Source organism: Eptesicus fuscus, chromosome 9 (genome assembly GCF_027574615.1).
Source record: "Eptesicus fuscus isolate TK198812 chromosome 9, DD_ASM_mEF_20220401, whole genome shotgun sequence".
Classification (NCBI taxonomy): Eukaryota; Metazoa; Chordata; class Mammalia; order Chiroptera; family Vespertilionidae; genus Eptesicus; species Eptesicus fuscus.
The window spans coordinates 1088639-1103074 of record NC_072481.1 but is presented as its reverse complement, the minus strand read 5'-3'; positions in this window follow the sequence as shown (position 1 = coordinate 1103074).

Sequence of the window (14436 nt, the reverse complement as noted above, 5' to 3'; positions counted from 1 at the left end):
CCGGAAGCAGAGCCGGGACCCTTAGTCTGCAGGCCGTGCTCTGTCCGCTGAGCCACACCTCGGGGGGGGCGGCGGGGGCAGAAATAAATTTTTAAAAAAGAGTGACTGTCACACGCACCTCATCTCAAAATGGACTCACTGGAGGCCGTGCAGGGACACGCGGCGCCCCGGTGGTGAGGGCCCGCCCCCTGGTGGCATCGAGGTTTCTGGTGCCCCCCGCACCGCGTCACCCAGCCCCGCACCGCCCAGGCCGGGAGGGGGCCGGTGGGGCCCCAGCAGGAGCTGTGCCTCCTCCCTCTGTCCCTCGTCCTCCAGCGCCTGCCCCCGCCTCAGGGCATCTTCAGGCCACAAGCAAAGGGGGGCACAGCAAGGACACAGGGGGTCACGGGGGGACATGGGGGGAGCACAGGGGGGCACAGCAGGGACATAGTGGGGCATAGGGGGACACGGGGGCATAGGGGAACACAGGGGGGCACCGGGGGGGACATAGTGGGGAGGGCCCAGCAGCATTGACCCAGGCGGGTGAGGAGTCCCCAGGAACCGTGTCCCTGACCCCTGGCTTCGGGGGACAGTGAGCAGGCCGGGCGGGGCGCAGCTCCCTGAACAAAGGCCGGACAGCGAGAGGCGAAGGGAAGAGCCTTCCGGTCACACCCAGGGTCCCGGCCGCGGGGAACCCCTCCTGCCCTCCGTGCACACTGTTCTCATGACCCCTCCGGGCGGCAGCGCCCGGCAGCACGTGGGCATGAGTGGGGGCCACCTCTCCACACTCTACCTGGGGGGGCGACAGGCCCTGCTGGAGGCCCCGGCCCCGCCCACCTGCTCGGAGAGCCCCCCCCCCCCCCCCCGGGACTGCTGCCGCGGGAGAAGGGCTCAGGCGATGCCGTGGGGCTGCCCACCCTGGGCACCACCCTGGGTGCCACCCTGGGCACCACCGGCCCCGCCCCCGCAGGCGGGAGTTAGAGACGGTCACCCCGGCCCAGCCGCCCGCTCGGCCCGCTCAGCTGCTCCATTAGCAGCGCATGTTTTATTAACGCGGCATGAAAGTTTAATGCTGTGATTACAGGGGAATGGCCTGCACCTCGCGGAGATTAGAGGATCCGCAGTGCGCTGCGGGGAGCGAGGCATCCGTCAGGCCTGCGGGCCGGCGGCCGCTTTATCACGCCGTGGCCTCCCCGCCGCCCTCGGCCTCCCCGGGAACCGTCCCCGCGGCGTCAGCGCCAACCCCGGGTCTGAGGCCACCGGGGAGGAAGCACGGGCGGGGGCACCAAGAACCCCCGAGGGACGCCCGGCTCAGTGCCCACACCCCTGTCCGAGCCCGGCCACCCTCCTCCAGGCCGAGACTGAGGCCCCACACCCCTCGCACCCCCCTTCCATGAAGGGCGTTTGGGGGGAGCCTGCACCCCTGGATTGCCGCGGGCGGAGGCTTGGCCCTGTCTCACCCCTCATGGTGTGGGGGCCGGAGGGCAGGGGCTGGGCCCCCGGAGGCTGGGCCAATTGGGAGGAGTCCAGACGGGGCACCGCTGACCGCCACTCTCCCTTCCCCTCAGCTCGCCCGGGCGGAGGAGTTGGGGTGCAGACTCCAGGCGAGACTTTAAGGCCCAGCACAGCCCATCCTCACCCAGCGCCTCCTCCCGCTCAGGCAGCCTGGACACCCCCAGGTCCTGCGGCTCAGCCAGCAAACCAGGGCTCCCTCCTGCCTCCCGTTTCCCCACCCCCTCCCAACTGGGAGCACACGGTCCCCTCCACCCAGTGGGGCACCTGGTGGGATACACTACTTGGCTCTGGTCACCTCCCAACCCAACACACACACACACTCACACATACATACACACACAGTCTCACACATACACACGCATATACACTCACACACACACACACACGCATATACACTCACACATACATACACACTCACACATACATACACACATATGTGCTCACACACATACATACACACTTACACATACATACACACACATACAGCTGGGGGTGCAGATGGCTCCCCGAGGACTGGCCTCCCCCTGGCCCGCCATCCCCACCGCCCGGGGCCTCATCTGGTCCCCAGGGACCTGGGACACACACATATACGCACTCACACATACATGCACACACATACACACTCACATGCACACAAACACACACACATACACACACACTCACACTCACCCCTCCACTCACGCTCCATCCCACACCCATGGCAGGTATCACTAATCAATCACGCATCACGGGTCAATCACCAGGTGTGGCTGCTGACCCCAGACCCAGCCGGGACCTCCCAGCCTCCTCCAGGAGGGCCGGCGCGGGTGCTGCACGACGTGTCGCCAGAATCTTGGACAACATGCAAGACGGCAGCCACCGGCCGGACGTGACGAGTTCAACTTAATTAAAACAAACAAAATCTAAAACTCAGCTCCTGAGTCACGCTGGCTCCATCTCCCACGCTCGGCAGACACCGGGGCCGGGGGCCATCCTTGGACGGCGCAGGTACGAGAGGTCCCGGCGCTGCAGGAAGCTGGGAGGCGGCGCTGGGTGTCCCGGCCACCGCAGTCCCCGGGGGCTCTCCTGAGCCCAGCGGCACTCAGTGTCCACTCAAAGGGCTGCACTCGCATTTGCTGCCTGCTGGGGGCACACCAGAACTGGGCAGAGTGGGAGGAGTGAACGGGAGGGGTGGTCAGGGAGGGCTCCCTGGAGGAGGTGGTGTCGGGCAGTGGCGTGGGCAGTGAGGGCTGAGGAGCGAGTGGAGAGAAAGGTGGAGGCAGCTGGTCGGGATGACAGCACACACCTCCACGGGCACCGGCAGCGGTGACTGGCCCAGGGGCGCACGGACCCCACGCACACGCTCTGGCCGGCCGTCTCGATGGCCCCAAACTTCCTGAGGGTCCTGAGGAGCGGAAATGCTTTCGGGAGGGAGGTCCAGACCCCAGGGAAGCAGGAGGGGCGGGGCGGAGACAGACCCTGGGCTGCATGGGGCCACAGGGGAGTCTGAGGGGGTGGGGACGTGACCCACAGGGCCTGGTGGTCACCCCGAGACCCCGGGCGGGACCCGGCCCGAGCCCCCCTCACCTGGGCCTGGCGACCGTCACTCACAGCTCGAAGGAGCCGCCGCCGCACCTGAAGGCCCTTCCTGGGTTGTGTTTTTTATTTAATTTTCCAGCGAACACACTCTTTTATCATCCCAAACCGTGAAAGTGAATTAAGGAGAAATGGGTTTCTTTCAATTAGGCCCGGCGTTGCTTTGAGTAACTGCCTATAATTCTATTTAATGAAAAAATAAAATCATTATTCCACGGCTGCCCTGCCTGTCACGAGCCCACAGACGGGCTCCATTAGCGTGCACCGTAGATTTATTTAATTAGAAAAATATTTTGTTTTCTCTGATTCTTTGGGAAAAGGAAAAAAAAAAAAACCCTCCAGGCACAAAATTAATCAAATCTGTTACCTGGCGGTTAATGGCTCCTCGGCTGCGGCACCTCTGGGCCCGCGCGGCTCCGGCCCTGATTTCCACCCAGATGTGGGCGCCGCCGCCCGGCCCGCCGCGTCTGCCGAGCTCCGCTGCCAAGCCCCTCGCTGCCGGGGCGGAGACCCCCGTGGCGGGCACACGGGAAAGGAGCCAAATTCTTCCCCGGCCACAAACGCGTCCTCTGGGCGCGGGGAGCACACAGGATGCCCGGCGGGGCCCACACGTGCTGCTCGTTAAGCCCCGGCCGCCCTGCGACGGAGCCCACCCGAGACCCACCGCCGGGGCCTCATCTGGTCCCCAGGGACCCAGGTGGCAGGAGGAGCCGGAGGGACCGCTCCCTGCGACGAAGCTGTCGCTCCCCCTCCCCCTCCTGGGGATGGTGGGTGTGGGGGGCAGGCACTGGGCCCCCAGAGCGACCTCGAGGCTCGGCAGGGGTGTGCCCACGGGGTGAGGGGCCTGCGCTCCGGGCCGAGCTGGGGACGTGGAGTCACGGACATGGAGGACGAGGCTCGGGCGGCCCCGAGGCCCAGGGGGCTGATGCGGAGGCTGAAGCTGGGGCGTCCCTTCCTCCAGGCCCGGGAAGCTGGGGGGCTGGTGAGACTCAGGAGAGAACTTCGGGGAGGGGGGGCAGGGCTTGTGCCCCCAGTGTCCAGGCTCACGGAAGGTGAACAACTGGCCTGAGCAGGCAGGGAGCCGGATCCTCAGCCCCAGAGCTCCCCTCCCTTCCCCCCCACTTCCTGCAGGAACCTCAGAAAACCTTCCTCCCAGTGGCCAACCATTCCAGTGGCAAGGACAGGGCGGGGCTCGTTGGAGGGCCGGGTGGCATGGCGGGGTTCAGGGAGTGGGGAGCAGAGATTCCGAGAGAAGCCGCCAGGCGCTCCCGGGACGCTGTCCCTCCTGGTCCCACTCCCTGGGGCGGGGGTCCCCCACACCTAGTTATGTGGATTTGTGTCCCTGGCTTCCTCAAACCCTGACTTTTTTTTCTTTTTAAATATACTTTTATTGATTTCAGAAAGGGAGAGATAGAAACATCAATGATGAGAATCATTGATCAGCTGCCTCCTGCACGCCCCCCACTGGAGATCGAGCCCGCAGCCCGGGCCTGTGCCCTGACGGGGAATCAATGGAACCGTGACCTCCTGGTTCCTAGCTGACACTCAGCCCCTGAGCCCGCCGGCCGGGCCGACCCTGACATTCCTGAACAGCCCTGACGACTGAAGCTCTGTTTTGTCTCATTGCTGCTTCGGGGCTTTTCCAACGAACGCGGCTCACCTTTGTTTCAGGGCAGCGAGGGGGGCACAGGGCCAGCGGGTCCCTGAGGCTGGCAGGACGCCAGGCCAGTCTGGCCGGAGTTCACCTCCGGGACGGAGCCCTCGGCGGTGTGAGGAGCGTCTCAGGCTGAGCTCTGACCCCTCTGCGGGGTCTGCCCCTGACACCCCCTCTGACACACCGGCTCGCCCTCCGCTCAGCGAGCGAGCCCGAGGCCCGGCTCCACGTGACAGCCCGTGGCCTCGCAGGAGAGACCTCCAGACCCGAGGCCGCGGGACGTGCTGGGAGCGCTGGGAGCCGTGTTCTCACCTGACACCTTGGCCAATGCCCGCGGCCACCTGCAGGCAGGCCCGGAGCCCCGCCCCCGCCCCCCCCCCCCACCCCTCACCGTCCTGGGCTGTGAGCTCCCGGAGAACAGCCTAACGGTCGGGGGCCACCTCTTGGCCTCTGTCCCTCGGAGGCCCCAGCCAGGACCACATCCTGAAGCGCAGAGGGCGGCGGCCGCACCCACCCCACCCCAGCGTGTCCCGCCGACACTGTTCCGTGGGTCGGAGGCAGGCAGCGTGGAAAACCCGTCTCCGTGGGATCAAGAGTCGGGCCCTCGGGCCCTCCCCCCGACCCTCCCGTAGGCAGAACCCAGCCAGGAGCTCCCGACAAGTCTGCAGGGCCCTAGGCAAGCCCCTGGCCCGCCCGCCTCAGTCTCCCCTCCAGGCACTGCCCCCCGCCGGGCTCCCCGAGGCCATGTGTGGAGGTTCCGAGGACAGGCCAGCGGTGGAGAGGACAGGCCAGCAGCCTCTCACCCCGTCCATGGTGACATCTCAGACAACTGGTCTCCGCCTCCCAGTCCCTGCAGGTGGCCGACCCCCCCCCCCCGCCCCCTTTGTGTGGCGGAGGCTGAGGCCTGGCTCGCCCTCCCTAGCCACCACCTGGAAGGAGGAACCATGCTCCCGGCCATCCGTGTGTGGAGCACGGGCTCCCTCTGCTGGCGCCCATGTGCAATGACCGCAGGAGGCAGTGGGGGCCGTCACCTGGTGGCTCAGCCACAGGCCTTGGGGGCAGGGAGGGGGGGCTGTGAAGGCAGACCCCACCCTGGCCAAAGCCCAGACTCAGCCCTGCAAGGCCCGGCACGGGCCGTGATGCACAGACCAGTGTCCACGGAGTGCGTGCGGTGAGCAGAGCGGGTAGCCTCGGGGTCAGGAAGGAAATGGAGGCACAGATGGGAGACGGATCAGAGCTGAGGGGAGAGCCACACAAGCATCAAGGTTATCACCCTCCCCCCATTGCCCAGATGGAGAAACTGAGGCACGGGGCCCTGTCGGGAGCTCTGCCCTCTGCAGGCTGCTGGTCTGGGCGCTCTGGAGGGGGCACCTGGTGCCAGGGAGGAGGAGGAGCCAGGACGTCGCCCTCCCACCTGCAAGACCTCTTCCTCCAGCAGCTGGGAGGGGCCTGGAAGCCCAGGACACACCGCGAGCGAGAGGTGCCAGCTGCTGCCCCCGGGGTCGGGCCCAGGTCTTTCCCCCAAGTTACTGGGCCTCTCCCTGGATTCCGGCTCCCGGCCCTGACCACCCGCAGGTCAGCTGAGGTCCTCCCAGATGTCCCCTCCCCGGACCCTCCCCGATGGGGGCTCTGCGCTCAGGACCTGCCTCCACCCCCGCCAGCGTCCAGCGCCACGCACACTCCCACGCTGCTCACTCCCACAGCAGCCACCGCAGGCCCCGGCACCCTCCTGGTCCCCCGCCTGGCGGCTGCTCCCTAAAACCTGGACGCCCGGTTGCCACCTCGGCCAAGACTCCAGGGTGCAGCTGGCAACCACGGGACTCACCGGCCAGGCAGATGGGGGGCCCTTGTGGGCGAGCCCCTGGCCCCGGAGAGGCGCTGGCGGCCTCGGCAGGAACCAACAGCAGAGCTGGCTGTCCATCTGTCCCGACAGCAGAGGCTGGGCGGGTTCTGTCCACTGTGCCCCGTCACTCCTCAGCGGGGCCGCCACGGGACCCCGGCCGGACGGCGCCCACCCCTGCCAGAGGCCCGGCTCGCTGAGCGCGGGGTCACCAAGGCCTGGCTGCCGGCCCCCACCCCTCCCGGCCACCTGGCCTCCGGCCCCATCCAGGACCCACACGCAGAGGGTGCAGGCCGGACGGCACTGCCCGCCACCTACACTCACTCCCGGAAAAGCCCGTTCATTGAGGCCTGGGGCTGAGAGTTCAGGGTCACCCGCGTGGAGAGAAAACGGAGGCCGCTGAGGAGTCCCTGCCCCTACACACATGCATGGCACATGCCCACACCTGCAGCATGCACGCTCACATGCACAGCACATGCACACACCTGCAGCGTGCACGCTCACATGCAGACACACGTACACACATGCAGCATGCACGCTCACATGCAGGCACACGTATACACCTGCAGCATGCACACTCACATGCACGGCACACGCACCCACCTGCAGCATGCACGCTCACATGCAGGCACATGCACACACCTGCAGCATGCACGCTCACATGCAGGCACATGCACACACCTGCAGCATGCACGCTCACATGCAAGGCACATGCACACACCTGCAGCATGCACACTCACATGCACGGCACATGCACATACCTGCAGCATGCACGCTCACATGCAGGCACACACGTGTACACGTGTGCAAGCAGCGTCAGCGTGTTTCTGGTGCTTAGAGAGCTCGGGGCGGGGAGGCCGGGGAGGGTGGGGGCCGGGAGCCAGGCCCTCCGCAGGGTCGGGCAGCGCGGGCCTCCCCGCTCTTTCTGGCTTCTCCCACCGCAGCCACCGGTTCTGCAGAGGGAGCCGCTCCCGCCGCCCGGCCAGAGGGAATGACGTCACTTCCGGCTTCGGGACTCCACGTTCTGAAACACACCTCCCTCCCAGACGCGCGCAGGGACACGTTATCTGACGAACTAACACCGACACAGAAGCTTCACGTTTTTTAAAATCCAGCCGCTGCACAGACTTGGGGAGGCCCTGGGCCCCGGACGGAGCGCGGCTGAGAGGCTGCCGGGAGGCTGGGCTGTGGGCATGAAGCCTCAGGGAGCAGCACCGACCCCCCCAGCGGCGTGGCCGAGGCCGGGGCCCCCTGCCGGCCCGCCTCCGGGGGGACAGGACGGAGGCCCCGGGGGAATCCTCGCCCACCCGCTCCCGAGCGCCCTTCCTCGCGCTCCGAGGCCGCTTTTGACAGCCGCCAGCCGGGCGGCCCCAGGCCCGGCGCAGGCGGAAGTCAGGTCCTCCTTCCGGCCCGGAGGTCGGCCTCCGCCCCCAGCCGCCCGGGATCGGGGCTCCGCGGGACCAGGGGGCCGTCCGCCGGCTGTGGGGCGGCCCAGGCGCCCGTGCCCTTCGCGTCGCTCCCGGGAAGACACGAGGCGCGGCTCGCACCGCAGGCCCGGAGCCCCACGGCCGCCACCAACTTCCTGACCGACTCCCCCCTCCCGTGTCCCTGAGGCGGTAACACGGCATCCGAGGCTGGGGTCCCCGGCTTTCACTCACGGTTTCATGCTGGGAGTCACGTGCGGCTCTGAGGTGCTTTAGCCAATGGGATGCGAGCATACGTGTGGCACAGGTGCTTTAGCCAATGGGATACGAGCACGTGGGTGGCTCTGAGGTGCTTTAGCCAATGGGATGCGAGCACACGTGCGGCACTGAGGTGCTTTAGCCAATGGGATACGAGCACACGTGTGGCACTGAGGTGCTTTAGCCAATGGGATACGAGCACGTGGGTGGCTCTGAGGTGCTTTAGCCAATGGGATCCAAGAACACGTGTGGCTCTGAGGTGCTTTAGCCAATGGGATGCGAGCACACGTGCAGGGCGGGGCCTGGAGCACACTTGGCACCGCCCACAGCCCCTCCCTTCTCCCAAAATTATCACCAACACCTGCAGTCCATTATCTCACCTGAGAGCAAGCCCCAGAGGCCCCCCTGGCTGAGGGCCCCCCTGGGCTGAGGGCCCCCCTGGGCTGAGGGCCCCCCTGGCTGAGGGCCCCCCTGGGCTGAGGGCCCCCCTGGCTGAGGGCCCCCCTGGGCTGAGGACCCCCCTGGGCTGAGGGCCCCCCTGGCTGAGGGCCTCCCTGGGCTGAGGGCCCCCCTGGCTGAGGACCCCCCTGGGCTGAGGGCCCCCCTGGCTGAGGGCCCCCCTGGCTGAGGGCCCCCCTGGGCTGAGGGCCCCCCTGGCTGAGGGCCCCCCTGGCTGAGGGCCCCCCTGGCTGAGGGCCCCCCTGGGCTGAGGGCCCCCCTGGCTGAGGGCCCCCCTGGCTGATGGCCCCCCTGGCTGAGGGCCCCCCTGGGCTGAGGTCCCAGTGGGCAGCAGGGCCCTATGGGGGTTCTGGGGGGAGGGGCCGCTCCTCCGCCTTCAGAGCCCGCAGCGCGGCTTCTCCCCTCTGACCTCGGCTTTCAGGGTCACCTCTCTCCGACTGTGTCCCCCACGCCCCTGCGGTGACGTGGGCCGCTGTGTAACCAGGGTAACCCCGTCTCCAAAGTTCCTTCCCCTGAAAGGTGGCCGTCCACAGGCCCGGGACCCGCAGGCCGAGGAGCTTGGGGCTCTCGTTCGGCCCCCCCAGCCCGGCGGTTGGAGGAGAGGCGGGCGGTGCCGTGCCCGGAGTGCCGTGGGCACCCGGCAGCCCCCCGCCGGGGCTGGACGCCCGGAGCAGCACCTGCCCCCTGTGACCCTCACGCAGGGACCCATCGCCAGACCCAGGTGAGGAGTCTGATCTCTAAACTACTGGCTCCGTGCACGGATTCGTGCACCTTGAGAGGAAATTAATTAGAAGAAATATTTTAATATCGCTATTCGCCCTTTCTCTGTAATAGACGTGTCAACCAAATTCACGATCGACAATGACAGATGGAAACACGCGTGCGGCCGGCGCCAGCGAGAGCTTTATATGTATCGCGCATGCACGAGTCAACTTAGCCTTTTATAGATACAGACACACTTGCTTAGTTAGACCTGCTTTCTGATTTAGCTAAGCTTTTCCAGCCCAGTGAAGCACCCCAACTTCTCTTCCAGGTAATTGTCAGCAACACAGCAGTAAATATCAACAGGAAGCAGATTATTATTGTGGATCACGCAGGGAGAACAAAGGGTAAAATATTTAACTGCAGCCGTGTCTGACTATATTCTGTGCAGTGAGGAAACCTGAAGTCATTTTCAAGGTCCACATTTCTTACTTCTTTTCAGTCGGGTCAAGTTTCCAAGCTTTCTAAATCTCCGTTTCCTGGCTAATGAAAAGAAAATGGGATTCCACCGAGTCTCCTATCTCCCTTCTCCAGGACTTCTGTGAGGATCAATGAGATGAGGCACGGAAAATGCTTCACAGACATTTGGTTAAAGTGTGAAATGTTTGCACCTGGCTATAAAGCAGGTCGTGTTCCTGGGCTGAAGAAACTGCAAGGAGGCTAGTCGCTAAGGAGAGGAAGCCGGGCGTTGCTACGTGACATCATTACCCAGTGCCCACAGCCACCCTTTCCGGGCTGGGCTGGGCTGTGGGCCGCATTTTGCACCACGGCAGCGTCGGCTGCGATTTGGTGGGCTGTCGCTCTGGGGTGGTGGGGGAAGCCCGGTGTTGCTTTGTGAGCGCCAGGTCCGTGCTGCCCTTTCTCTGTAAATGGCCAGTGCGCGTCACGGCAGCTCCTGCGATGAGCGTCTGCCCCCTGGTGGTCAGTCTGTGTCACAGCGACCGGGCGGGCGGGCAGAGGGGCACTTAGCATATTAGCCTCTCAACATATAGACGTGTTTAATAGCAAAGTGCTTGCCACTGAAAACCAAGGCTTTGTCCACATCCCTTCCCTGAACCCCCGGGGTCCTTAGGCCTCCTCCTGCCTCTCCAGAGGCCGGGGGACGATGATGGTGAAGATCACACCTTCGCGGGGCAGCCCCGACACCCTCAGCCAGGAGGCGGCACCGCCCAGGCTGCTCTGCAGGGGAGACGCGCGCAGGCCGGGCGTGCACTGGGAGCTGGGCAGAGGCACCTCCTGTGAGAAGCTAGACCGGCGTTTGGCCGAGGAACCGTGGGTCCGGGAGGGGAGGGGCAAAACCGGGGAATGTGGGTGTCATGGTGACCAAGCTGTCTCCTTGACCACACTTCAGGCTGGCTCTCCAGCCCTTTCTCCACCGGCCCCATCCATGGGCCCCGCCTCCCCCCTCCACGGGCCCCGCCTCCCCCGTCCACGGGCCCACCACCCCCATCCACGGGCCCCGCCTCCCCATCCACGGGCCCCGCCTCCCCCATCCACGGGCCCCGCCTCCCCCATCCACGGCCCGGCCTCCCTCACCCACGGGCCCCGCCTCCCCCATCCACGGCCCGGCCTCCCCCATCCACAGGCCCCGCCTCTCCCACTGAGTCCCTGGGTGGCAAGAGTCCTGCTGTCAGCCAGGCCCGACTCCCCAACCCTTGGTATCTGATCCAATTCCTCGCCCCCACCCTTGACGTCAATCTCCCTGCCTGCCTTTGGCGGGAACGCCCCCACTGATGTCTTCTCCTCTTCGGACCCCCACCCCCACCCCCGCCACCTCGGCCCGGCTGTCCACCCCTCGGCCTGTGGTCTGGAGCGGCGCTCGCTCTCCCCGCCGCAGTGTCCTGAATGGAGACTTCCAGCCCGGCCGGCGTGGTCAGTGGCTGAGCGTCGACCCATGAACCAGGAGGTCAGGGTTCAATCTCCGGTCAGGGCACAGGCCCGGGTTGTGGGCTCCATCCCCAGTGGGGGGCGTGCAGGAGGCAGCGATCGATGACTCTCCATCATGGATGTTTCTCTCTCTCTCTCCTTCTCCCTCCTCTCTAACATCAATACAAATATGTATTTTTTAAAAATGGCTTCCTTGAGTGTCAGAACGATTTTATCTCTAACCATGACCCCCGCCCGGTCTCAGGCAGCCCAGCCGGATCTCGGCCCCTCCTGTCCACCCCGAGACCACAGCCAGGTCGGAGGGAGGGGGGCCCCAGCGCCGGACAGCGCCAGGGGGCACCTGACGTCTCAGCCTCGCCCGCCCTCTGGGCACCGTCCCCCTCGAGCTCTGCTACAAGGTGCCCAGTCCTGCCAGCGCCCTGCTGGGGACGCCACCAAGGCCAGCGAGGCCACAGAGCCCCCACATGGAGGACCCCTGCCCCTCCCCTCCCTCATCCCCCCCCCCCCCAGAGAGGCAGCTCGCCCGACTGCATTAATCCAACGCTCGCTCGCGCGTCAAAGTGCACACGATTTCTTGTAAAAATGATCAGGCTGCTAATTAGGCTGTTTATAACGTGTTTCCCTGGTCACTAATGATCATTAACATGCAAATGAGCTCTGGGAGAGAGGCCGGGCGTTCATTACCGCGTTAATTACTGTTTGCATACTGGGCCCGGATACGAGCGGCGGCGGTTAGTGACGGCGCGATGATAATTACACCGGCGACATTTGGAAAAGTCATTTCGCCGCGTTATTTTTCTGCGTGATTAATGGCTGCGCGCCTCCGGTTGATAAACTCCGTTAGTGCGCACCGATGTGGGCTGGTGCACAGACCGGCCGGCAGCCGGGCCCATCCATCTCCGTCCCTGCTGGTTACCACGTTTCCGAGAAAGGAAACGGCAAAGGAGAAAGTTGGGCGGCTTTGGGGGAAGTGAACTCCCCGCACATCCTGCTTTCAGGGCTCCCCGACTCTGCTCTGACGCCAGGACAGAGGGCGTCCATCCGTCCGTCCGTCCGTCCGTCCGTCTAAGGTGCTGAACTGGGGGAGACCTGTGACTCCCGGAGGCCGACCCTGGGGCGGAGTCCAGGTCCTCCCTGCAGGGCAGCTCCGAGGTCACGGGGCCCAGCTTCCCTCCTCCCTCCCTCCTTTCTCCCTCTCTCCCACCTGCCAGGCGCCTGCGGGCTGTGCAGCCCACTCTGCCCTCCCAGAGCCAGTGTCGCAGAGAGGGAAGGCTGGCAGACGCTGGAGCAGGCGAGCGGCCAGAGGGGCGAGGAGCTGTTTTGGATGAGGGGCTGAGCGAGGTCTCTCTGTGGAGGGACAATGGGAAGTGAGGGAGGAAGTGGGGGGAGAGGGGCCGTGCAAAGGTCCTGGGGCAGACACAGGCTTGGCAGGGAACGGGCTGGGGCAGGCACAGAGAGGGGCCGTGTGGCTGGACCGAGTGGCCAAGATGCTGGGAGGTGGGCAGCAGAGGGGGGAGCAGGGCTGTTAGTTGGGGGAGCCCGGGAGCTTGACAAAAACAGAAGGGCCGTCTCCACGGCACTAAGACGTGGCTTCTCCAACCCGCTCCCCGGACAGGAGCTTCGCCTACAGTAGCACCCCTACCGCAGAGGGGGCCCCGGCAAACCACCAGCCCTGTCACTGAGATCAAAACACACGCGAGCGACAGGTGGGCGGGTGGGGGGGTGGGGACGCTGCATTATTGATCAGGGACAGGAGAGCCACCTGGCAGGTGTGCCCCGCCCCCTCGCCCGCTGCCAGGCCCGCAGGAAGCTCAGCGAGGCCGGCGAGGCAAGGTGAGCGGTCGGGCCGGGGTGGTCAGGGGCCAGGGGAAGGGGTCCGAGAGGGGAGCCCCTGACCCAGACTCCCGCCCCAGGACTGTGTCCTCCGCCCACGGTTCCCTCCTGGCTGGTGGCCGGGACCAGAGGCTGAAATTTCATCGGGTGCCCTGCCGACCAGGCCCCCGGCCCCCCTGGTCCCGCAGGTGTCCAGCCGCTGCAGCCACAGGTAAGCCCCGAAGCGCGGCCTGAGTCCTGGGGTGTCCTGAGGGCTGCCAGCCAGGGGCTCTGGGTGAACACCGGGGTCCGCGGATGGTGAGAGCTGCACCTGGCTCCTGGGGAGGGAGGGGAGCCGGGGGGGGGGGGGGGGCGGGGGCCACAGACCTGGGCTGTTGCTAAGTGCTCTCCTGCCTCGTGGGGATTGGCTGAGGGGATGAGTCTGCCTCCTGGTTGGGGAGCCCACAGCGGGGCAGATAAGCTGTGGGCCCTGTCCTCCCTCCTGTGCCACTGGGGGTGGGGGGGGGGTGGGGGGGCTGGGGAGCCCTGCCCTGGGCCCTGGCAGGGACGTTGGCTCAGGGTGTCAGGGGGCTCAGACTCTCCTGGCCGAGGCGGGGTCTGCAGGCAGGGACCTCGCCCAGCGCCCACCTCCTGGCTCCTGGCCCAGCGCTGGGATCAGACGGGACCTGGGCAGCGCTTAGGCCGCTGACGGTGGGCCGCGGGCGAGGGGAGGAGAGCGCGCCTGCTTGGGTAAAGGTGCCGGGAAAGTGGGCTTCCCACCCGCAGCCTCTAGTCCAGCTCCGCCTGCCCCTAAAGCCGTGGACGCCCCGTGAACCTCCCACAATGCACCTGTCCTGTAAGGTCTGCTGGGCACGGCCGTGCAAAGGGCAAGCGCTCCCCATGGCCCCACCGCTGCGGGGTCCCTCAGGACTAACACAGCCCCGTCCCGATCCCGATCCGGGCCTCGCCCCGGGCTGTGCCCTCCACACCTGCTCGTGGCCCTGCATCCGAATGCCCCCCCCCCCCCCCAGCGCGAAGCGGGTGTCCTGGGTCACCTGCACCAGGTGCGCCGCCCGCGGCGGGGCTGCCAGCACTGCGGGTGCCGTGCAGAGACCCGGCTCATCGGCCAGTGCCCGGGGCACAGGGCTCAGGCAAAAAACTCGGGGGACCCATCAGGGCTAATGTGACTGCCTCCTGGCCCCGGGCCTTCCTCGGCCTGGTGGCAGCCGGCTCCATCACGGCTCTGCCTAATTAGGGTAATTAACGGGAAG